This window comes from Miniopterus natalensis, chromosome 4 (genome assembly GCF_054644295.1).
Source record: "Miniopterus natalensis isolate mMinNat1 chromosome 4, mMinNat1.hap1, whole genome shotgun sequence".
Lineage (NCBI taxonomy): Eukaryota > Metazoa > Chordata > Mammalia > Chiroptera > Miniopteridae > Miniopterus > Miniopterus natalensis.
In genome coordinates this window covers 89829716-89854011 of record NC_142084.1, presented here as the reverse complement: position 1 = coordinate 89854011, position 24296 = coordinate 89829716, and positions in this window count along the sequence as shown.

The following is a 24296-nucleotide window of genomic DNA, read 5'->3' as shown; positions in this document are numbered from 1 at the left end:
GATTGCCGTGGCTATTCGGGGTCTTTTTTGGTTCCATATAAATTTTCGGAGTGTTTGTTCTAGATCTGTGAAATATGCTGTTGGTATATTAACAGGGATTGCATTGAATTTATAGATTGCTTTGGGTAGTATGGACATTTTAATGATGTTGATTCTTCCAATCCATGAGCATGGTATATTCTTCCACTTGTTTGTTTATTTATTTATTTAATTTATTAAATATATCTTTATTGATTTCAGAGAGAGGAAAGGAGAGGGAGAGAGAGAGAGACAGAAATATCAATGATGAGAGAGTCGTTGATCAAGCCCGCAACACGGGTATGTGCCCTGACTGGGAATCGAACCCTGATCGCCTGGATCCCAGGTGGACGACACTCAATAGCTGAGCCACGCCCGGCCAGGCCTTCCACTTGTTTATATCTTCCTTTATCTCTTTTTGCAACATCCTGTAGTTTTCTGAGCCCAGGTCTTTTACCTCCTTGGTTAAGTTTATTCCTAAGTATCTTAATTTTTTTGTTTTAATGGTAAATGGGATTTTTTTTTACTTTCTCTCCCTGAGAGTACATAATTGGTGTATTGGATGGAACTGAAGAGTATTATTAAGCGAAATAAGCCAGTCAGAGAAAGACAAGTATCACATGATCTCACTCATATGTGGAATATAATAAACAAAATAAACTGATGCACAAAATAGATCCAGAGACATAGAAGCATGAAACAGGCTGAGGGATCTCAGAGGGAAAGTGGGGATGGGGAAGTGGGCGGGGAGAGATTAATCAAAGCACTTATATGCTTTATGCATAACCCATGGACACACACATTGGTATGGGGAAAGCCTAGGGGTGGGGTAGGTGGGGGATGGAGGGGATCAATGGGGGAACAAAGGGGACATCTGTAATATTTTCAACAATAAAGATAAATATATATATATAAAAACACAATAAAATAAAATTAAAAAAAAATGGGCCTAATCCTCCTTGCTCGTGGCATATAGAAATGTGCTGTCCTAGTAAATTACAGTAAAGGAAGTAGCCTTAATTAAGCTCTCTCCCTGGACTTGAAGGCTTAGCATGGCCTAACTTTTTATTGAAAAACAATGGGGGAGTTTGCTCACTATGACAGAAGTTTTCCAAGTTCGCACAGCTCTAACAGAAATCTATTAGAGATAAAAAGAAGCTTAAACAGCCCATATTACGACTCCTCGCTTTTGTTTATACACGGTGCAGAGTATTCAGAATGGACTTCATCTCCAGCTTGCGCTAATCCCTAAATAATTACAATTCATCAACTCGATGCTGGAAACACGTCATGGAAGGTGACTGGGCTCTGCTGCCTTCTCTAATCCGATTCAATTACTCCAGTTCCCTCTCCCAGAGGCTTCACACTCCGAAACTGAGCTCCGCGTGCAAAGGAGAACATGGGAGGGGTGACTCAGTTTCAATCAAAATGAGCTGAACGTTAAAAATACATCTTTTAAGTCCTTTCCCAAATATCAGTCCATCCATAAACATGAGAAACAGCTTGTAATTCACAAAGCTTCCCGCTCCTCGGGTGTGATAGGGGCATATTGGTCTGGCTGAAAAAATGCTGGATGTGGGGATAGTTCACTGGCTTGGACCAATTTGAATGGATAGAAATCACAAAAGTCCCCAAAGCTAGAGAAAATGAAGCTTTAAAAGTGGCAGAAGCTTGTTATCTGCATGCAGAAAGTGACAGATATTACAGATTCCCCGTACAAAGGGAACTCCTTCAGTCACCTGCAAAGAGTCCCCCTGTCAATTAGGACCCTCAGAGAAAGGCCGAGACAACTGAGGGGTACCTCCTTCCTTTCCTTGCCAAGAACAGCTGCCTGCCCAGAATTAACACTTTGATTTAAAAAGAGAATGAAAACACCAGACTTCAGTGATTGTTCAACAGAAATGCCATAAAAGACACTGCGATCCAAAAGAGCAAGGAGGCAGAGCACATGCTAGGCCACGTGCAAGGAGGAGTTTGAAACTGTGATCTTCTCAAGATAAAAAAAAAAAAAAAGACCAAGGCCTTAATTAATCACTGGCTTTTGCCAGCCTTCAACGCTTTAATGAAATAAAAGGGTATTGTCATTCTACTCTTATGCCCAACTCCTGACCCTTTGTTATCTTACTTTCAGTGAATAGTGCCTTTTATCTCAAAATTGTCTTCATCACTTTCCTAAACTGCCGACAATTTTGCAATTGAAGAATGAAAAATGAAACATGGGGATGCATAAGGGATGGATATAGAGACGTAATATTTAAATGGAAATTTATATCTTTCTCCAGGTTCCTGCCTGTAGTGAAAACCAAGAAAACATTTACTCCTCAGAATTAAGAGCGTGTTTTGCTATTGATGTTGTTACCTTCTGGGTAATTGGCAAACTTTCATGGATGCTTTTAAAAGCAGTGAAACATTCCAAAATAAATGCTGCTCTATGAAAAACATCCCGCACATTTTCAATTTAATGAGCTTAGTTTTCTCCCTTGACATTGAAGAATGACAGTAAATAGATTATCGGGATTTGGGAAGGTGGCCGAGCACAGATTAAAGAGCTCTGCTTTCAGAGGCAGAGAGAGAGTGTACAAGTGACCCTGTGGCTTCTTCAGGGCACTGTCTGAGGCTAAATACTTCAGTTCTCTTAGCCTCAACTACCTGTGAAATGGTGATGGCCTTACTACTTAGCATAGCCTTGCGAAGATTAAAGAGATAGGGGAGGGACATGGGGGAAATCTGCAATAGTGTCAACATTAAAAATTTTTTTAAAATTAATTATGAAAAAAGAGATTATGTTAAGGGCTTACCTGCAAAGCCTATCACATAGAAAGCCTGCAATCATTGTGGTTGTAACCCGGATGAAAGCTATGCTTATACTACTGGTGAATGTCTCAGATAAGTAAGCACTAAGCATAGCACAAATTCTAAATAAACTTAAAATTTAGTAGGTATTATAAATAAATGAAAGGAAAATATAATTCATTAATTTATTATTTCATGTATTCAGCAAGTGTTTCTTGAAGTCCTCTCATGAGCCAGGCACTGTTTTTGATGCTGAGGACAGTGCAGCCATGAAAACTGACAGACAAGATGACTGTGCCCAAGGAGCCTGCATTCAGTAGTAACATCCTGCCATTAAACGGAATAACCTAAAACTTCGAACGATTTTTGAAAAAAATACTGTTTATGCCATTACTGTTCTCTTGATTTTCCCAGCAATTACCCAAGTTAAGGTTTAGAGATATTAATAGTCAATTTTTCCCATACACTTTACCAAATTTGCTTTATTGCCACAAAACAAAGGGTGGGGGAAGTTTGGTTAAGCATTTTCAGAGATGGCAGGGTGTTTTAATCAGTTGTTTTAAACAAATACTTTATACTTCACATTTTTTTTTATCATTCCAAGGGTTAATCAATAAAAACTCAGTCCTTCTGAAATGCAACCACTTAAAGATGAGAACAGTGGAAAGACAGAATACTATGGAGATGTTTTCACTAAATTCCCAAGTAGAATTCTGTTCACAGAGATACTGCAAATTACAAAAGCTCTCAGAAGATCACATCTGAACCCTGATACAGAATCCACAAAAAAGACTAAAGCATCCCCCCGTAAGAGGTACTAAGGCATCACAAAACAAATGATACATGGAGGAAAAACCCTGCTCTTTGGTTTGTCACTAACTTCCTTTAGTGGGGACAAAAAGCCCACTTAGTCCTGGGAGCAATGATAGTGACACACAACCACCAGCTCTTCAATGAAAATGACTGAAATAAAGGCCACAGCAAAATACACCAACCTCAGTTGCAACTCTCCGTGACTTTATGTGGCACAGTTAACAAAACACAATTTTTTTCTTCTATTGAAATTTCTCATTCTTATGGCCAAGGAAATAAATAGATATCACATTATTAATTAGTAAATCTGTTAAAAGCTTACGACTTCTTGTGCTGTGAGTTTAATTCAAGTAAAGCATTCAAGGAAAAGCATTCAAGTCCTGTCCAATGTTTGCTAATCTTGGGCTGTTTATTATGTTATGTTTGTCCCCATAACCACTCCCCCCTCATTTGGAAATGAAGGTGAAGACATATAGAATTGTTTCAAATTGTACTCATGTGTACACAGAAAGATCTGCCCAGGGAAAAGACTGATAATTAGTTCCATAGATGTTAAAAACAAACAAAAAAACACCTGGATGGATGTAAATCACTTAAGATGAACACAATTCCTATATTAAAACCAAGAAATAGAGAAACTACATTAAAGTTATAAACGGCATGTACCATGAAGCTACAGGGAACCTCTTACACAATAATGAAAAGATAGAATTATCCTTCTTAAAATCTAATAAGACAAAGATATCACCATCTCTGTTCATACTCAACACTGTTCTGGAATAAAGTATGAAAAGTAAAATAAGCGTAAGGATTGAAACAAAGAAGAAAACAAAATGACATTAATCATAGATAATATTGCATGATAACTTCTATAGCTATCCAGAGGAAATTACTAATAATAAGAGTTTTACAGAGAATTCCAAATACATAATCAATGTTTAAAAGTCAATGCAATTCTTTACTCAGTGCCAACAGTGAGAAAATATTTTTATGATAATAAATCCCTCAAATACAATGCACTTAGAGAATAAATGTAACAAAACTGAGCAATTAGATCAATGGAAATATATTTCATTTTCCTGTTTGGCATGACTAAAAATCATGCAGGTGCACATTTGTTACACATCAATCTATTAAATTCAAGCCATTTCACTAAAACGCTCCTCAGAACTTTTTAAGGTATAACAAATTTTCCTCAGATTAGCAGAGTATAGGAAGACTCAAAATTATCACAGAGCATTTTGAAGAAGAATGAAGCATGTGGTTCCCATAACCAGGTATAAAATTTTACTGTCTAGGCTTTCGTTTTAATTCTGGCTCTGGGTAAAGAATACGTTCTCATGTAGATCATGGCATAAGTTGTTCAAATATTTACAGGCAAACTATTAAATACCGACAGAAGCTAGAAGTGATGATTTCAGAAGAAAGAGACAGGGTATGGCTACAAGAAAGTGCTTTTTATCTTCCAACCCTAACCTGGGTGTCACCTCCTCTTTGAAGCATTTCTATACTTCTCTTGGTAGAATTCAAAACACCTGCCTTTTCCCACCAGTTAACGTCACCCTGTTATTGTAGCTTTAGAATGTATTTGAACCGTGTCCTCGCTTACCTTTTTCTCTCAAATAAACTGGGAGTTTAGTCAAGGCAAGATCGATGGCATATTAATATTTATATCACCAACTTCGTCAAAAGAAGCTGCATTTATCAAAGTATCTGGTGCAATATATGTTTGTGGAGACAAATACAACTGCGGACATAGAGGTCATTTTCCAGGGGGATTCCGCATGACCATCTCCTTGGTGTTTTTAAGAAAGCAGAACAGCAGAACCTTTTCTAGACTGAGAAACGGTGTTTCCAATGCATTTCCACGTGTGTATCACAAGTATACGCATTTATACATATATGTGCTATATACACGTATACACAAATGTGTTTACCTAATACAGTAAGCAAACAGGTATGAGCATGTATGTGCATTTGCACATAGGTAGGTGGATCACGAAGTAATCGCACTTGCCCAATGTGACATGGACGTTGCTGAAAACGGGGTTCTGCGCCTGGTGATCCCAGGCCTCAGCCTTCCTCCCTGTGGACCCAGGCACTTCTCTGACAGTTCTCCCCTCTCTGCTCCTCAGCTCTTCCTCGCTTGTCCTTCTGTCTGCCTTTTAAGTTAACACTCTTAAAAACCTTCTTTTAAATGTTTACTAAAGCGAGCATCAGACCACGTTTCCTCCCTGGTGTTAAATCAACACTTCCCACTGCATCTAGTTTTTGACTGCTGAGTTTAACACTGGGAGGGGGCGAGGGGCTCTGTGTCTGCCAATTGGCACGGCGTGGGAGGAAATCTGGCATCAGAACAATTGCACATTTAAAGTCGATGTCACCAGGCTTTTTTTCACTGGGCATTTTCTCTGCTCTTTTCATGGGCTTTTGTTCCTTTGAAACTTCACGTGACCTTCACAAAGGAAAATAAAAAGAGTGCGTGCCTTAACACAAAATAGTATGTGTTATCTGGGCATGATATAGCGGGAAATTGAGAGTATCAAGAGAAAAAGGCTAATGCTTCGATGTGGCTTAAAGAACCAAAGTGTATCCAGACAAGAATGAATTTTTTTTTTTTAAATTGAAAGATTTGGTAAATTGACAATTGAAGAGCAAAAGGATGAAATAATGCACTTTGAAAGAGTGACCAGCCTGAGATTTGTCTTTCTGGTTAGGAGATAGTAGGGTAATATTTGCACAGTAAGAATCAGAAAGAAAATTGTATGTTGTATAATCATATTTTTAAATAGATTATATTTCTGAGGAGAAACAAACACTGATGAACTACTGATTTGAGAGAAGAAATAGCCCTTGCCAGGGAAGCTGACAGTTTTTGACCTTTGCTAATTCTGGGTATAAGCTAAAGATGAGGCTTGGGCTGGGCACACAGCACTTAAACTAAGAGAAAGAAAATCTAGCTAAGTACTGATGGCCAAGTGGGGTGGCAAGGCAGGTTGGAATCTAGACAAGACCATAAAGCATGGTCAGTTCTCCCTAACTGAGACTTGATGAGTTCTGAGGCCACATGAGAAGTTAGGGGGCCTTTCCAGAAACTTCTAAAAGGCAGAAAGAAATCTCATTTTGTCATGGGACTTAGGAGACAAAGCCTTCCTAGAAAGAGGATGTCTGCCTGGGACTAGATCTCCGTATGCCAAAATAGAAACTGTGTTGGGCAGGAGACTAAGGAGTTTGACTGAAAACCTCTAAAGAAGAGAACTGAATTACTTCCAATCTTTCAGAACTGAAGACACAAAGAACTAACTGTGAGTCCCTCAATCAAGAGTCTGTGAGGGATGTTTTTGAGGAACTAGAGATACAGCACTAAAATTGCTACTCAACTACTAAAATTTCTATTCCAACACAACCTGACGGTATTGAGTGATTAGACCTTCACACAACCTACCTAACGGGAAAAAGAACAAACCCTATGGGAAGAAAAAAAAGGTTATCTACAGATTCTATGGCTCTCTTACACAATTTCAAGATTTCAATAAAAGTTAACAGGCATGCAAAGAGGGGTGAAAATGTGACCAACATTTTTTTTAATATAAAGAAAAAATAAGGAAGGCTCATAATCCAGATACTGGAATTTTTATAAGAGGACTGTAAAATATCTATCTATCATCTATCTCTATCTATCTATCTATCTATCTATCTATCTATCTATCTATCTATCTATCTATCTATCTATCTATCATCTATCTATCTATCTATCTATCTATCTATCTATCTATCATCTATCATCTATCTATCTATCATCTATCTATATCTATCATCTATCTATCTATCATCTATCTATCTATCTATCTATCTATCTATCTATCTATCATCTATCTATCTATCTATCTATCTATCTATCTATCTATCATCTATCATCTTTAAAAAAACAACAAAGAAAGAATGAAATGGATAAAAATAGTTAGAATTTCAACAGGAATTTAAAATCTACTTAAAAGAATGAAAATGACATTCTAGAATTAGTCATAGATCAGAAAGTATAAGTGACCTCAAGGAAAAAAATCCCAAAAAAAAGCTTAGACAGGGAAAATAAAAGATCGGAAGTAAAATAACAGACTGTTAAAAGATGTATAATACTGTAAATTATTTACTTTATGTGTGATTGAAACCACAAAAAGAGAGCAGAGAAAAAAGAACATGGTCAAAGTATAACTTAAGGAGGTAATAGCTGAGAAATTATTTGATATACAGATTAAGTAATGTACCCACAGATTCAAGAAGTTTAGCCAACCTCAAGCTGGATTAAAAAAAAAAAAAAAAGAAACCATATTTATTCACATTTTAGTCAAACTGCTGAAAACCAAAAGCAAAGTAAAATATCAGCAGGTTAAAAAAAAATGACATTTTTTTCCAAAGGAGCAGCAATGAAACTAGTGGTTAGCTTTTCAATATAACTGTAGCTTCTTGAGACGATGAATGGCATCCATAAAGTGAAGAAAAAGGGAAAAAGAATGTCAACCTAGAATTCTATACCATGTTCAATTATCCTCCAAATATGAAAGCAATATAAGAACGTATTAAGATTCAAATAATCTGAGAGAATTTGTTACTAACAAATCTACACACACAAGAAAATAATAAAGGACTTTCTCCAGATTGAAGCAAAATGATGTCACATAAAAGCATGAAACTTCAAGAAAAAACAAGGGGCACTGAAAAGGGTAAAACTGTAGAAATACTTTCAGATCATTACTATTTAAAACATTAATGACAGCAATTCCCTATGGGACTATCATATGCGCAGCAGTTAAATAATGTGATGGCACACATACAAGAAGGCGGGAAAAAGCAGTTAAACTGAAAAGTTCCTTGCATTGTGTGAAAATATTTTAAAATATTAAAAATTTAGATGGTAAATTGTCGAGTATATTTGATAATTTTTAGGGTAATCAATAATAGAATAATACAAACTATATAACTCTAAGCTAATAGAACATATAAAATAGAAGAGTAAAAAACAGTTGATCAATATAAAAATGAGACAAGAAAAGAAGATATTAGCATTCGATAAAAATATTTTCTCATTTCCACTGTGAATTCTAATTTAACCCATTTTGTTGTTGAATTTTAGAGTAATTTCTTTCTGGTCAGAGACTATATATTGTATGTTTTTGATCATTTGAAATGTATTGAGACATGCTGACAAATGGATAGTTCTTTCCTAATGTAAAATTTCTTTAGAGTCCTTAATACAATTCAGCTTTAAATTGTGATTATACTGGATCATGAGATTGATTAGAAGGACACGATGTATCAAGCTTCCCAGAAGAGAACAAAATCACAGGATCTTTTCTTGTCAGAAATAGAAATTATCATGGTAAGAAATGATCAGAAAGTCTATATTAGGTGCCTTCACTTTTTGACCTTGAAAATTGGGTTACTAAGGTGAGAACAGGCCCAGAGAATGTCTCCTTCCTTCAGTTGACTGACACCAATAAGAAGAACAATTTTAATTTAATATTAAAAAGAGATCTCAATAGCTTCACATGGAAATGTTTTATGAGGAATCAATGGAAAATACTGATTCAGTTCTTCCTTCAAAGAGGTTAAAGGCAGGTAGGAGAGACAGATGTAAATAATCACATAAAATGTACTGAGGAATAGAGAAAATCTCATGGTGTTCAGAACTCAAGAAGGGAAGAGGCACTTGTAAATGTAATCTGGGAGTTCAGAGAGGTATGATTTAAGCTGGGTCGTAAAAAATGAGGAGGTGAAACATTAAACAAAGGTGCTGTAGCGACCTCATGAGAGAGAAATGACTCAGGCTTCACTAACCTGAGTCCATGTCACCAATTCCATGATCATTGCCCAGGATTTTCAATAAAGGTCACTGGATTCAAAAGGACTCCTTGGCTGTCACTGAATTTTAGTTATAACAAATGATAATAGTCTTAATTTAAGCAGAATCTAGATAGTTTCCTGTAATTTGGGGACCTCATTGTAAGTTATTTTTATATAATGAGATTTTGACCCATATTAAATCACTGTCACCTCTGCCACCAAGTCAATGTTAATGAATGGAAAGGCCATGATTTTCCAATCAAGTAATATTCAGAGTTAAGTAGATTCCATTACTCTGTTTGATAAGCAACAGTCTGGCCAAGATGGACTATTGAGAAATTATTTTCTCTGGAACAATTATGAAATTTACCAGCATGAGGACACTATTTTAAGTAGACAGAGTATGTTTGGTTGATTGAAATGAATCTTTTCAATGGCAGAAAAACACCCTTGAGAATGTTGTTAAGACAATAAAACAAGTTGGATTAATATGGATTTGACCAGCAAATGATTCTTCACTTACTGGCCTTTGGATTTCACTAACATTTAGCCAGAGACTGTTTTTCAAGGGCTGTCACTTGGGCTTTTTATAATGAAAAGCAGAAAAGGAGCTTTAATGAGCACTACTCGAGTTCATCACATTCAGGCTCTAAACCAGGAAACAATACCAGCCCCCTGCAAATGTTTAACCCGCTGTTTGGAAGGAGATTCTTTGAAGAGAGGTAGAGATTTTTCAGAATATAGAAGTGAAGATGGGAAAATACAGAAAGACAGAACTTTCTTACTTGCAAATTTAACAAAGCCAGCCTGACTCTATCCTTTCAGGTAAAGTTATTTAGGCTTACATTCCCACAGTGATCTGGAAAAATAGTTTGCATTGAACACTGTAATCCATGTGTTCATCTGTTACTCCCAGAGTCACAGTGAATGAGTTAAAAAAATTTTTTTTGAATTATGCAAATATTAGGAAATATTTTGGAATATCTCTAGAAAGAGGAAATCAGGCTGTATCCCATAGAACCTCAACTCCACGTCTACCATTTATTTGCTCTGTGGAAACTGATATACATTAGCAAAAGGGGGAAAAAGGCCTTATGAAAGCACAAAATAAATTGTTCCATTTGTGAAGTGCTTATTATGAGCACTTGGCTAGATGATTTATTATGGCCTCTCTACAAGGGAGGTATTTCTATTTTACAAGCAAGAAAACTGAAGCCCTGAGAGGTAGTGACTTAGAAAAGGTGATATGGCTCGTAAATAGAGAGGCTGGGATTCAAACACAACATTTTTTGATTCCAAAGAATAAGCATTTGTCTTGCATGATCTTAATTTATTTCCTGCAAATGTGAATCCAAGCTATACCTATTTAAATTCACATCTTCCTGGATTATGTCATTTAGAAAATGGGTTTTACAGTCATTGTGTGTGTGTCTGTTTCCCCTATAGACCTGGAGAGCATCTGACGAGCTGGCAACATCCCCTCAGTATTGTCAAATTCTTCAGCATTTGTGTGTAAATTCATAAAGAAAAACTGGGGCATGAAGGCATGATTTTGTGATTATTTTCACTGTGGCTTGTTTTTAAGGTATTATTTAAAACTTATTTGCTTGAATAGAAATACCGGCACTTGGCTCCTAATTTAAAAAGTATAAAAGCCTATGTACAGTAGTCCCCCTTATCCATGGGGATATGTTCCAGGACCCCCAGTGGATGCCTGATCTGAGTAGCAAATACATTTTCCCTCATTTGTCTTTGGTTTTTTAAATGTGTTTATGGTATTTTTTGGCCATGCCTGCTTCATCTGTGCATCTTCCTCTGGAAATACACACTTTTGAGGGTTTTTGTGTTTTGAACTAATAACCTGCTTGCTTCCGAGCTCCTGTTTTTGCTTTCTGCTAAGTGAGCTACTCATGCACTGCTCTCATTTACAAAATTTTATTTTTGTCATTTATGCTTTTCTTTCTTTCCATCTGTACCCTTTATATCTTTGTTAAAATAACAGGATACTGGAAGGGCATGTGTTTTATATGCCTGGATTTGAAGGTGAGATTTTTAGATATTTAAATTGAAAGAGACGCTTAAAAAGTACAAAACTCATAAGTATACAGCTCAATAAATGATCACAAGTTAAATACTCCTGTTTTTTTTCCAAGGGAACTCTACCTCCATAACCACAGCACTTCCTAGAAAATATTTATAGACAAAAGTATAACAGATTAGTTTGGATCACACTGTTTGAAAATTCTCTCAAGTCCAATGATCTGGGTGACCTTGGGAAGGTGTTTTGACCTTTCCAAACATAAATCTGATTCCATTACTCTTTTGCTTAACGCCTTTAATGTAGGGTTGCCAGACTTATCAAATAAAAATACAGGACACCCAGCTAAATTTGAAATTCAGATAAACAATGAATACGTATTTGAGTATAATTATGACCCATGAAATATTTGGAGCATACTTATACTAACAGGTATTCATAACTTATCTGAAATTCAAATGTAACTGCTATCCTGCATTTTAGCTGGCAACTCATTACGAATAATGTTTTTTCCCGATGCACCATGAATAAAAAATAAACACTTGACTGTGTCCTCTGTGCTTTAAAAACCAGAACTCCGCTGGCCTCTGACTCTGCCGTGGATCTCACGCCGTTCTCTTCGCTCCTCCCGTGCTCTAGCCACGCCGATTTTCGCGGTTCCCCCGCACACTCTTTTTCCCACCTCACTTTTCTCATTATTTCCCTGACTTTCTGCTCCTCCTATGCTCCCGCTCTCACCTTCAATGGCCTTTCTGAAGAGAGGCCGCCCGCCTACCATTTTTTCGTATCTGTTTTCTGCCTCTCTCATCATTCTAGCTTCTTGAGAGCAGGGACCTTGTCTGGTTCACTCAGCAGCGCTTCTGACACATGAAATATGCTAAATAAATACTTTTCAATACATTTTCGACAATAAATATGCCCAAGTGTGCTCGTCTGTGAATGGAAACAAGTATTAGTGTCTACCTCAAAAGGACTATTGTGGATATTGGATAAAGGAGGGCTCACAGAGGAAACAGCTATGTTTTCTACAAGGTGTAAGTGATCAATAACTGGTCGTTATCTTTCACACTGATCTGATAATGGTCTTGGGAAATGATCACTTTCTTGCGGGATAGAACCTTGAGATAATATTCTTGTAGGAAACCAACAGATGCACAAAGAAAGCACCATGGAAGAGCCCTTTGGATGCCCATTAATACTAAAACCAGCCCCCCTACACGTGTTTTCATAATATACTTTTTTCACCTATAGGGCCAGCTCCAGATTTTGTTATTAGCATTTTCTGTAAATACAGTAACTATTTTATTCTTACTTAATAGACCATCTCCTTTGGGCTTTAGAACTAATCATCTCACTCTTGCCCTCTAGTCTCCTTCCTTTCCCGCTTCTTCCCTCATCCCTGTCTCTCATCCTTCCTCCCCACACTTTTTTATCCCACCTAACCAGAATTAATTAATCTCACAAAGTAAACATCGAAAGTTCCTTAGTTTTTAAATTTATTTTTGAAGCTCCTATTTTCACTCCCCTTTCTTCCAAATTTGTTTTGCCCAAATTTTACCTTGACAATTAGCATCCCAAATCATAGCTTCAGAAGAGACTGAAATCTTTTACCAGTATACAAACTCAAAATGAACAGATTATTTAAAAAATTGAGATAGTCTGGCCAACTTGAATGTTTTTTGTTTTGTAATTGACACAATGAGTAGAACATCATTGAGACATTTTAAACTACTGAAAACTTATATTGCAATGTGTGATTGTAAGTACACAGAACACAAGTACTCAGATCTCCTTCCCAGAGTTTCATTCAGTCAGTCTTCTTTCACAATTATTCACTGAGCGGTTATTTCATATAAAGCACTGCACTTAAGTGAGGCACAAACTGCTCATCTAGTCAGTGACATAAATACAAATCAATTACATAACCTCTTAAGGACATTAGAAACTTATACATGAAGTGTTATGAATATTTGGAATAAAAAATAGATTAATTACCCAGGAGAATCAATAATGTTTGGTGGAGATGGTGCCTTTTGAAGTACCATATGAAGGACGGCTAATATATGTACATAGGAATGAAGGAAATAAAAATGCTCTTATCTATTAGATGTAGAACATTGCTGTTTAGACATTTAAAAAAAAAACTATTTATTGGCTATTGGTTGGTCTCATACAGAACCTTCAATATCAACCTTGAGTTAATTAGACAGCTCTCTCTAAATTATACTACTAAGTAAAAGTCTTAGTGGTTTACAGTTACAGAGACATATTTCTCACTTTCATTATGAGTACTTTTCAGAGTGGCTGTAACTTTTTCCCATATCTTCTTTATTCCGGGACCAAGACATAAAGTAAATCCCTTACTAAAGAAATGGTTTGTGTCGAGGGAAAAGAAAAGCTGTAGATCCAAGGAATAGCTCTTAAAGTGGCTGCTCAGAAATGGTCATGTGTCACCCCCACTTCCCTTCACTGGCCAGAGCAAGCCACATGATAAAACCTAACATTATTGGGGGGAAAAAGACGGGCAACCTTTACTTGTCAAAAACTCCCCTAGGCATGAGCTACATATCACAGGAAATATGAACCTATTAATAAGCTTTAACGTTTGCTAAACTTTTAGGTTATGCTAATATTGATTATAATTCTTACACATCTTTACTACTTTTGCCTAGATGCTTTAAGCAACTTAACCTTCTCTTTAAATACTTGAATTTTGGGACTGTGTTTGGACAGAACATTTTAAGAAAATCATTTTCTAACCTTGTGGAAGCTCAATAGCACATTTCCAATATTTTTCAGTGTCAAGAAGCAACAGTAGTGAGAAAGTATGAGAGAAAAATGGCTATTGGATTGGCTGGGTGAATGGCTACTTGGGGAGAAAGGAATTTCAAAGCTAAGTCCTACTGGACAACGTATTATACTATTATGAATGCAAAGAGAAGCAGCACCTCCAATAGGCTGATAACTTGATGAGATACTCTATTAAAATAATCCTCTCAAATGTAAGCCACTTGCAAGTGATTCTGAGAAAATGTACAACGTGTGATGTTTTGGAGTATCCCTTTAAAAGCAACATTTTACCCTTTATATGGTTTACCTTTACATTTCATTTGATTTGTGACATAAAGAAAGCAACTTTCAACCTAGAAGGTGGGGCTCTGAGGGATAGTTGTGTCATAGTTGATTAGCTTTGCAGAATGACAGTGGACTTTCTATTGTCCATAGAAAATTCTAAATATTCAAGGAAAGCAAGCGGGACCTTATCATACGCACACTGCACTTAAAGCAACACCAAGATAAAAGCATCTCACACAGCTTGATTTTGACCCCATGGTCTCCGAACCAGGGTACAGGGTAAGGAAAGAGCCAATGCAGAAGGGAAGCCCAGCACAACGAAGGGAGACCTGCAAGTCACAGAGTGCAGCAGGGCTAGATCTAGTTAAATGAAAAGAAAACTCACAGATCACATGAATCACAAATGCTGTTCCATAGCATGGCCTTCTGTGTTACCCATCATCAAATTCATGGGTGCACCCTAAACTACCACTTACCGAGCACTTATAAATGTGAGATTTTTACACACACCGCCCCATTCCATCCCCACCACAGCTCTGCCAGGTGGCCATTAACAGTAACGTTTACAAATAAGGACATGAAAGTGGAGAAATCAGGTAAAAAGAGAAACTCTGCATAGCAAGTAACTGATAGAGAATGGGTTATGAACCCAGAAAAGCTGATCTCAAACCAGATCACATACCATTGCCTCATAGAGAATGAGACGGAAAGATTTAAATTTGAAGATTCATCTAAGTTAACATCTCCTCAGTTAAACTTCGTTCTGTTTATATCTTTAAAATGGAAAGCCTGAAACTAGGAGTTTACAACCAGTTACCACAGCCTTAATGCCTGATTACCTTTAGTTATGTAATTTTTAAATTCCTACAATAGAAAAATGTTACAAGTCATTTCTTAGAGCTCCATTTTAAAGAAAAGACACCACGGTTTTGGTTTTGGTTTTGTTTTCTTTCATTTTCAGTGTCACTTTCCTGAGGGCCAAAGTATATCTGAAAGAATGCAGGATAAAATTTTCGTGACAACTATTGCTTAACTTCTAGATAGAGACTTATTCAGCCATTTGTGTGTACTAGACAAATCACAAAAGGGGCAAGGTCTAGCTGGGTAATCTGTTCAATTATGATGATGATGATTGTAATTGTTAATATGGTTCATATTGTATTAAAATTGTTTTTATATTGTGAGAATTGTGTTGCCCTGTGTCCCCTGCAAAGCATCAATAATAGGGGCTTGGAGAGATTGTCATATGGAGAATAGGGCATTGCAGAAGTGTTCTTCCTCCACTCATGTGACACTAATCAACCTATAACTGAAAATGCCACCTTCAGGTGTGTATCTCCATTACTAAGGTGGACTTTGCTTTTATGTTGCTGTTTTGTTATAATTCTTTATAACGGGCAATTATAGCAGCACTGTGACATAATTTTTAGGTTGTGTACCTCTTTTTCTAAATCAAAGGGAAAGAAAACAATTGGGTCTGTCTTAAAGCCTGCTGGCTTTTGCATTGCAATTCTCCAATTATACAAGGAAAAACACAGTGTCAGAATGTGTTCTAGACCATTTTCACGTGTAATAAATATTGTCTGTACTCAATTCTTCTTTTATGAACCAACAATAACTCAAACAGAAGCTGGCAAGCTTATTAAAGCACCTCATTTGATGTAATTACACCTGTAGAATATACTGTATCTACTGTCAATTCTATTTTCTGGCCTCATCAAAAGCCTTTTTTCAGCAACAACTTCCTATATACATTTTTAATTGAAATTATTGGGGTGTCATTGGTTAACAAAATTATATAGGTAACAAGTGTACAGTTTTATAAATACACATTTTTAAACTAAGATCCTGCCTAAGGATGTTAGCATTCTGCCCTGCATTTAGCATGTGGGAGGGAACAGACAAAAAGGCCAGATGATCCATATTGCAAGGATGCAGTGAAGAAATGGATGGTTTCAAACATCTGAAACTTCAGTAATGCCTGTGAATTTCAATTTCTGCATTTTAAAGTATAATTTTGAAGTAACATGCATAAAATGCAGTAAGAGAAATAACATATTCAGACAGAAATAAGTCCAAATTATTTCAGATTATTGATCTCTAAATCATAAAGTGCATAGGTTATGGGCGATGGCTTTGAATCCTCTCGCAGCTTCTAGCTGAGATTCTGGGCATGGGCATACGGGCAGGAGAACCTTAGTGTGGTGTACGGGGCATGAGTCACAGCCCCTATGTGGAGCAGCTGCTCAGTGGATGCTACTGACTCTCATCCCTTACGTCTGCATTTTCTATTTCTGTTCCAAAATCTTCCATTATCTGGGACTCCTGCTTTATCCTTTGTTCTACATCTACAGCATTTACACCCAACCCTCTGCAGATTTATTACTCTTTTCCAGTCCCACTGCCCCCATTCCCCTCAGTGAAATGCCTGCAACCAGCCTTTTAACTACCTGCTTCCGTGAACCTGCTTTTTCTCAGTCTGCTCGATACTTTCAAGTGTTCCCATAATCTTATCCCAACCAACTATTCGGATTGGACCCTACTCAATTCTGTCTTATGTGTTCCACTCAATTATGTCCCACAAAACTCAATTCTGTCTTCTCAAATGTCTTGCTGCTACATTGCTATAAATTTCACTCAACTAAAAGAAAAATGCCATCTCCTCCATAAAGAATTTCCAAATCTCTTTAGTTTTGAGTAATCTAACCCTACTCTCAATTTCCAAATTTCAAGGTGACGTTATTTTTCCTATTGGGAAGTGCACTGTAGTTATTTTGGAAAGTACATGAAAGCACATAATAAACTAAAGTTATGCGTAATTCCACAACTAAAGGACATTATTAGTATACAGACTTATATGCCTCTGGAGGAGTGGGCTGCACAATGCTTGCATGGTATCTTTTATACATGCGTCTGTTTATTTTTGTATAAATATATAGAATTAAAATGCTAGTTAGAAACAGTTGAAAAATTCTAAAACCTTTGTTACAGATTCACAAACTGACCTCAACATATTATGTAAATTTATAACTCATCCATCACCAATGTATGATGATGCCTGTATCCTCACATATTGGCCATCACTGGAAAGTGTATTAAAATGTTTCTGTATTTAAATTTTTCAGAATTAAAATCTTTTCCAAATTAATAACTAAAAATAACCCTTTTCTCAAATTTTCTTAAAAATAAATTATATTTCATGTATTTTCACTAGTTTTGTTTCACTATGGCATTGTTGTGATGTTCAGAAATTCAATTTTTTATGTGTTTATATATTTAAATATTTCATTTGTTTCTTGATTTTCAATTTATATTAATAAATATTTTCCATACCTCAATTTTGGACTAATATTTACTGATACTTTATTTCTGGTTATTTAATAGTTTAATATTGATTTTTAAATATTTTACCCCTTAGCTTGATTTCCAGTATCTTAGAATGTGACTGTATGTGGAGATAGGGCTTAAAGAAGGTAATTAATTTAAAATGAGGTCATATGAGTGGGCCCTAACCCAATATGACTGGTGTCCTTATAAGAGGACCATGGGAAGGCCAAGCCAAGCAGAGAGGCCTCAGGAGAAACCGATCTTTCTGACACTTTCATTTTGGACTTCTAGCCTCCAGAACTGTGAGAAAACAAATTCTGGTGCATCAGACCCCTAATCTATGGTACTTGTATGGCAGCCCTACCAAATGAAGAGAGTAAACCAGGAAAAAAATACCTAGTTTTCTTCCCTGATAAATAAATAATAATTTTTTTCAATGTTCTTAATATATATTTTTCATCATGAAATAAATTCTTACATAAAATTATGTCTGTTTCTCAAGAATTTTATTCTGTGGAGCTATTTTATTATATTTTAAAATATTGGGTGACACAGTTCCCTTCTTTACTCTTGCAATTTAAAAAAAATTATTGACTCTTCTCTAGCATTTATATCAGAGATGCACTTTTGAACTAGGCTCTCAAGTTCTGAAAACTAATATTGGGAGTTTCTTTATAATTGTATTACTCTGGATATTAATTTGAGAAGAATGACATATTTTTATTTATTTAAGTCTCTTAGCCATTTAATAATATTTGGAATTTTCTTTATATAAGGCATGTATATTTCTCCTATATATTTTCTAATGTTTTATTAAGTTATTGATTTTATATCTAGCCATCATATTGAATAATCATATTAATTTTCATAATTTCATCTAACTTAAATAATAAAAAATGACAGTTTTGATCTCCTTTCTCTCATGGACACCAAATATTTATCTTTCCCCCCAGAAGTCTTTATTTTTTTAAATCAGTTTTTATTTTTCAATTCAGTTGACTTACAATATTATATTACTTTCTGGTGTACACTCCAGTGACTATACATTATATAACTTATTAAATGATCGCCCCGATAAATCTCAGACCCATCTGGCACCATACATAGTTATTACAGTGTTATTGACTATATTCCCTCTGCTGTGCTTTACATCCCTGTGACTGTTCTGTTACCACCAATTTATATTTCTTAATCCCTTCTTTTTTTCACCCAGCCCCCCAACACTCCTCCCAACTGGTAACTGTCAAAATGTTCTCTGTATCAATGAGTCTGTTTCTGTTCTGCTTGTTTATTTTGTTTTTTAAACTCAATTGTTGACAGATATGTATTCACTGCCATTTTATTGCTCATGTTTTTTATCTTTTTTTTTCCTTTTCAAAGAAAACCCTTTAACATTTCATGTACTACTGGTTAGTGGGTGATGAACTCCTTGGCTTTTTCTTGTCTGGGAAGCTACCCAGGATGCCTCTCGCATTCCTTACTTTTCTTATTGCGTTAGATAAAAATTCTATTACAGTGAAACTAATAATGGTGATACCAGAAATATTGTTTTCAAGAGATTCTTGGCCAAGCATCAAAACAGATATCCATTTCCTTGGCTGCATTCAATTTGCATAATAAGTTTCTTTGATAAGCCAGTGAGTAAAAAGTCCGAAACTCGAAAAAGACAACCATCAGTTACTGTATTGGTCAATGAGAACTATTTTATTTTCTACTAAAGTCGACATTAATAATCAGATATAATCCACATTATTTTCCATCCCTTGATTAATGAGGGTTATTTTCTTGAATTATTGCAGTTGTTGAGGCAGAAATGGAGAATTCCCTGGCTTCCCTCCCCCTACCACATACACATATAGACACACAAACCTAAGAGATTCACCCAAGGTCCCCGCTTTATGATCATAAATGACTAGATCATGCTTCTATCATGGTGATCTGCCCCTCCTCCATTTTTTTTTTTAACACAAATAATATAAATAACCATACTTCTAAATCTGGTTCTCTTTTCATTGTATTTAACACCTTCTTCATTGGAAAGTGTGCATGTGTACGTGTGTGTGTGTGTTACTATACAAGTCTTATTTCGTCTAGAGAACCCGAAGCTCCTCAAGTGCAAAACTCATGTATGATGTGCATCTCCTGAGCCTACTCCAAACCTTCTACACCATGCAGACGTTTAATGAATGTTTGGTAACAGAATAAAATTTATTATTCTGTTTCCTGACATTTTTATTTACTCAGTGCTTTGTTTCTAAATAGTTATAAATTAATCAATGTGTTTTTCCCTGTCACTTGTATTAGAAGAAGTATATTTATAGAGTTCTTAATTGGCTTGTTATATATCTTGAGGGAAAGTTGTATCTTTTTGTTAATTCCCCAAACATACTCATATAAAGAATGTTATTGAATATTGGGGCTAGGAACATTAATTTCTGCCCCCTAAGATTCATTGTTAGTAATCTCAGATATTTGGCAATAAGTAAATATACTTGTTTGAGAACACTTTGGTTATATATTTCTCTCTTTTATAATTTTTTTTGCAAATCTGTTATATTTGTTTTATAAATTATAAATAACTTTAAATTTTTAATAAACTGTATAATCTAAACACATTTGTATGAATAAAATTATAATGTTAAATACATTATGCTTACAATTATAGTAAGCGGCATAAGACCAGTCCTCAAAAGATAAATCCACATTAAACTGAAGTATCATAAAAAATGCATGGAAAATGCAACAGGAAGAACCATAATTACTCTAGATTTAAAAATGTGCATGGGGTGGAGAGAACAAGTCCCTAGATTATATTATCTTTATTGTGACAAACTGTAAGAAACTGATTATGATCAACACTATTCCTCTTAAAATAAAACAAAGGTTAAAAATGAGCTTGGGAAAACATTGAGCTTGAGCCCTAACTTTATTTTGTCGGTTAATCCACTTGTGCAGATACACATAAGAAACACAGGGTCTTGTAAAAATACAATGGACTGCAGCTGGGAACACAAGCTAAGCCAGCCTGACGCTGGGCTGGACTGTGTTCCAACATGGAACAGAAACTGTGATTTAATCCTAGCTTTGCTGAAGATGAGATGGGACGTTTTCCCTCATGGGGTGGAGGGAGATGGGACCTTGGAAACTCAGGGGGGTTAATTCCATGCAAATAAATATCACTCACTCTGCTGTGTGAGTCTCAGAAATCCCTTTTCTCATGATATGACAAGAAGCGCACTTCCACCAGCAAGAGGTGGGGACGTGGAGAGCTCCCCACCAACAGATGGTAAGGATCTAGGGTATCCAAACCCCGGTTCCTCACATGTCATCGTTGCAGGCTGCTCCCCATAGATGGTTGGTTCCCTGCAATTTTGGAATCCTCTGCAGGTAGAAAAGTAGCTTCTAGCAGCCGAAGAAATTCCCTTAGCAAGGAATTCAGTTGCTGGCAGTGAGAAATTTGGTCAGAAAGCTCTTATGTGCTCAGGCTCTGGGATACAGAGGATCACCACCCGTGCTTGCTGCAGAGACCTTCAGACAAAACCACAGCTCAGAGCTGATGGCGTTATGCGAACAGACCTAAACTATTTGTAGCTGAAGTAGGTTGGAACTGAATGGGCAGGCCAAGAAATAAAAATAAAGGGAGATTTGAATTGGAGGACTATCTTAGAACTATTTATAAATTCCACTAGAAGGATGGCTTGTCTTTGTAAATAGCGACGCTTCCTCTAAATTCCGAGAAAAGAGCTTGCCCTCTCTGATGGAAAGTTGGTCATCTTTCTTTATCATTAAGTTTTTTATGTTGATTTGACTTATACATTTTTAAGCTATATGTTTTCTAATTCTCCCCATTTTTCATACCATTCAGTTATTCAATCACACAGTGGTATAACCAGTATAAAAAGTCAATCCAGCCTTAGCTGGTTTTGCTCTTTGGTTAGAGCATCAGCCTGTAGACTGAGGGATCCTGGGTTTGATTCCGGCCAAGGGCATGTACCTCGGTTGCAGATCCCTAGCAACCAATCGATGTGTCTCTCTCACATCAATATTTTTTTTTTTCTCTCTCTCCCTTTCACTCTCTGAGAAGCAATGGAAAAAAATATCCTCGGGTGAAGATAAAAAAAGAAAAAAAAAGTCAATCCAGGTGGGGGTTGTGTGTCTTCAAACATACAATAGAAAGTAATATCTTGCAAGGTCACTATGGCAAGCAGGTTGAAAAATACCTCCCTTCTTTAAGAATTTTTGGTGGCTTTTATTTCCTAAGAGCCCGAAGTGTTCTCCAACTCATAAACATTTTATCAAGGAAAAAATAGTGCACTCCTCACCACAAAGTTCCTTTTTTATAGGACCCAGGACATCAAAGGATAAATTATTCACCCCAAAGGAAGTAGCACACCCTACACAATATTTGAAGTGTTTATCACAGAAAGTGGAAATGCTGTCCTGTGTCTTTCAAGCATAGTAATCTTTGCCAAACCAAGAACAGAATGACCCTCAAAGAAGACATAGTCTCTATGCTAATCAGTCTTACACCTTTCAAGTGAAAAAATAAAATAAAAAAGTGATTGCATCAAACTGTGCATTTCCCTTTGAAGCCAGCGGCAACAAGGGATTCCTGCCTTTCAACAATTCAAGACTGTCATGCGTGTGTCAGCTCAGAGCGCGCACAAGGACAGCAACCTACGGCTGCAGAGCTTCTATTTTCCATTTAAACTGTTATTATAATATCTTGGGAGTCTGAGGGGTGAGAGAGCAGAGAAAGAGAACAGAGAATGCTTCTGTGACCTTCTACAAGAAAAGAAAAAGGCCATTTGGATGCATTATAAATTCAGAGCTAATTAAAGGTTAAACACAAGTTGCCAATTAGTATGAAAGATAATTGTTCTTTGTTGGAAAGGTGATTGTGTGAACTATTTGGTAAAGAAAAATCAGTGTTTTCATGCTACTGGTGAATGTGGTCACCAGCTCATGCTGCAGCTGTAACTTTCAAGAGACTTATCCTTGGAGGCTGAGGTTGAGATGAAATCTTCCACTTCTGTTTAGAAAAAAAATGAATGAATGCAGTTTGCAAGAATGGACATTTGTGATGATTGTTCTTAGTCTACATGGTTAAAAATAAGTATTAGGAAGTACCAAAAAATTCTATATCAGAGAGCAAGAAACTTTGTCCAATGCATGTTCTTTGCTAAAATTATAAAGAATATAGTAAAACCTGGCGTGGGCCTCAATCGTGGTTGCAAGAGTAGACAGTGCGAGATAGAGAATGAGAGAGATGTGTAGGGGGTTTGCGTTAGCAGTGGGTGTGTGCATATTAGCATTTAGAAGAAAGTGACAAATTATGCAAGGACTGCGTAGGGTGGAGACATCATCACCACATGGCACAGAAGGAAAGGATCTGAGGATAACAACTCAGAAATACAGAGTTTCAGTGCATAGCAAACTTCCAACCCCATGCAAGTACTGTCCAGAGGTGATCTCCTCAATGTTGCCACAAATCATTGGCTCTGACGACTGAGGTACAGGTCAGGCTGAAAGGCTCATGTTACTGACTGTTGGTAACCCGGCTGTTGTTTTTTTCATGACTTTGTGAATGTTTGTATAAGCAACTCAAGAGGGCACTTCACCACTATGGTTACTGTACTTTCTCATGTTCACAGAATTTTTGTAAAACTAGATATGTCTCTGCCTAGGTATATCATAATGGCATAATTACACTCTCTCATTAGAAGTTCAGCTTAGTTTAATATTCATTTAGCGAGTAACTTTTATACTCCAGACATCATTTTAAATGCTGCACTATAGAGGAAATGCCCTGCTACCATTTCGGCTGTGTGGCTTTGAACTTGCTGTCTCCTTCCTCTGAATCCCAGTTTCTCCTTTGCTCAGGCACTCATGCACAAGAGGGTAATAATACCTACCTTTACGGTTGCCCTAAAGAATATAAAGGTAATATATGTGAAAATATTTAACAAAACAGAAAGGGACTGAAACACCTGTGTTTTTCCCACATCCTCTTTTATTTTTATTTTTAATCCTACCCGTGGGTATTTTTTCCATTGCTTTTGAGAGAGAGTGGAAGGGAGGGAGGGAGGGAGAAAGACACATCGAGGTGAGAGAGACACACTGATTGGTTGCCTCTCGCACGTGTCCCAACTCAGGCCGAGCCTGTAACCAAAGTGTGTGCCCTTGGCAGGAATCGAACCTGGGGCCCTTCAGTCTGCGGGCTGATGCTGTAACCGCTGAGCCACACTGGCTAGGGCCCGCGTTCTTTTTTAACATGTCCTAGACTCTCGGGGGAAATCAAGAAGAAAAAGACCCTGTCTGTGCTTCCAGAACCTCAGGATTAGAACATGACCACCAATTCTGGATCTTTGTAGACATATTCTCAGGGAAA